Raw genomic sequence first — 2,914 nt, 5'->3', positions numbered from 1 at the left:
CATTGATGATGTTCGAAGTAGGTTTGTTATGAATTTGTGTTATGTATAGTTGGAGACCCCTAAAAAGATAAAATAATAAATATATTATATAAAACATTTAATATTTATTTTTACCATTTAGCACAAGAACATAATAAGTATAAGGCATTATAATTCAAATTCATTCAAATTCATTACCTAGTGAATTCAAATAGTATATTTGTTCTACAATATGATTAATGACGATCAACAACCAGTAATGACTACAAAAAAATTTAAGTTGACAAATGTTAAACAAACCACATAATATAAATTATGTTTCCAACAAAAATGCTCACCCACCTTTTGTCTTTCAATAATTTTCTTATAAATACGTAAAATATAAATATACTAATTAGAGGTGGCAAAGTTATCTATAATATTAAATCCATTGAAATCCAAGAAAATTAAACCATTAGAGCTAACAGATTTAAATAGATGTAATTCAATGGATAATTTTAGGACTTAATGTGTAACACTGTGAATTTTCGATGTATATATTTTTAACAAAACTTAATTTTGAAATTAATTGGTAATGAATTAGGCTAAACCATAGTTGAGTGTTAGTCTTTGTTTTTAAATTCCTATTTGTTTTTGTAAATTGTCATAATTTTCTGTGACGGAAAGTTTTTGGACTGTTGTCGGGCCTATATTTGCCCGAATTCAGCCCAATAGCGCGATTTTGAGTTCTGTAGTTCGGAATCAAATTCTGATCAGGCAATTGAATTCAAAATATTATTTCGAGTCAAGATAGACATCAAGTTTGTCCAAAACGTATTTCTAAATATTTTTCACTACGAATTCGACATTCAAAAATTCTAACTGTAATCATAAGATTTTAATATCCAGCCGAGTATTAGCCGAAAATCCTCGGGCATGGTCTCATCGCAAATGTTTGTCCGAAGAAGTCACCTCATTTCCCTGAGTGAAACTTGCGTGGCAAGCAAACAAAAATACTCATCTTTCACACAAAATTCTTTAAACCCTTCATTTACCCGTTACGCCGTTATTCTTGGAAACGTTTGGCTTGCATCCCTAAATCTGATTCAATTCCTTTAAAATAGTCATTTACTCTTGAGACTCTTTGCTTGCTTCTCAAAAAACTGAATCATTGCCTTTAAAAGAGCCCACCCAACATGGAGAAATCCTTGGCATCACTCTTCTTCTTCTTCTTCATTTGGATTTTCTCAAGAACACCAAGGTAAACCACCATACTTGTTCTTCATCTTGTAGAAAATCTAGATGTTCATTATATACAATATTTGAGTATGATGTTTATGCGCATGTTACGAACATTTTCAACCGTCAAAATTTTCTAATAACCTTCCTATCTCTTGTTATATGCAAGAACACGAAAAGTGAGTTTTTGTGAATTAATAAATCATTATTTTGAATCCATGAAAAATTGTTGTTCATGAGGATGTTTTAGTGTTTAAAATACATGCATGTGTTGATTTTGATGAAAAGAGATGATGATGAAATTAAGGATGTTTGATTTGAAAGATCGTGTTGAGCATGAGATCAACCCTTGTGAAGAAATGAAGAGATTAGGTGGCAAAGCTTTAGTGAAGATATCTGCCATTTGTGACCTTGTAGAGATAGGCAGAAGGTGTAAAAGTCCATATTGAATTCTCTCTTGCACTGAGTGACAGTCAATCTCTATGTGTTTTATCCTCCCATGAAAAACATTATTGTAGCAATAGGTATTGCGGATTGATTATCACAATATAAGGAAACTGGATTTCAATAATCATGCTTGAGTTCTGTTAGGAGTTGCACTAGCCATTGTGCTTCACATGAGGCAAGAGTCGTAGCTCTATACTCTACTTCTATAGATGATCAAGACAATGAGGTAGGCAATGTGAGACTTACTTTCTAACATGCCCCCTCCACATAAGCCTACCAGATCAGACGAAGGGTTACATTTGACCATAACTAAATGGCATCTTTTTGGCCCATGACAATCGGAAAGAAGTTGAGCTCTGAATCTGATACCATGTTAAGGTTTCATCTCAAAACCAATTGGCAATGAGAGAAGTAGTCCAACAGATATTTAAACAATTCCCGAGATAATGAGGTAGGTGATGTAGGACTTACTTTCAAACACCTACAGAACATATACTCATTGTCAATTAATCATTGAGCTTCAACTAAAACCTTGAAATCCACCATCACCGTGAATATTGAGGCAAAGGTACATGATACACTAGAGAGCAAAACTGCCATCACCATCTCACACACACACATACATGTAGAGTTAAATGGACATGAATGGCATATGCACACCGGGGTCCGCAATTTCAATATATCTGTACTACTACAAGTTATAACTCTCATTAGTGTCCTAGTACTGATTTTCCAAAAAAATTATTAGTTATTCAATACGCATTACATACAAGAGGAAAATAAGCATGATAAAACCGTATATCCAACATATATATCGTCTAAAAATTTAAACATAAAAAACATATACCATAAGTAGTTCTTATTATCCAATTATTACACTTCTAAACTTACTACATATATAGTAAAAATCAACTCCATACAATAATTCTCAATTTTTAATAAAAAATAAAACAAGAATTGATAGGCGCATGATGCCACTGAATAAACTAGTATTCTAATAAAAACTGATTATAAATAAAGGGGATGGATGTACTGAGATATACCCTAAAGAGATACCATCCTTTAATCATGCCCTTAATTATAAACAAATATGGAAGGAAGCATGATTAGAAAATGGGTTTGTAACACACTAAAGGTTCATATCTAAATAAGGTTGCCTATGCCACTGGGTAATCCTGTTTGTGGACTCATGTTTTTATATTCTTTTTAATCCTAATTTATTATTAGATTATCTTAAAAACAATATAAGAAGTAAGACCCATGATTGTAA

Source organism: Lupinus angustifolius, chromosome LG04 (genome assembly GCF_001865875.1).
Source record: "Lupinus angustifolius cultivar Tanjil chromosome LG04, LupAngTanjil_v1.0, whole genome shotgun sequence".
NCBI classification, from domain to species: Eukaryota; Viridiplantae; Streptophyta; class Magnoliopsida; order Fabales; family Fabaceae; genus Lupinus; species Lupinus angustifolius.
This window is presented reverse-complemented; position numbering follows the sequence as displayed.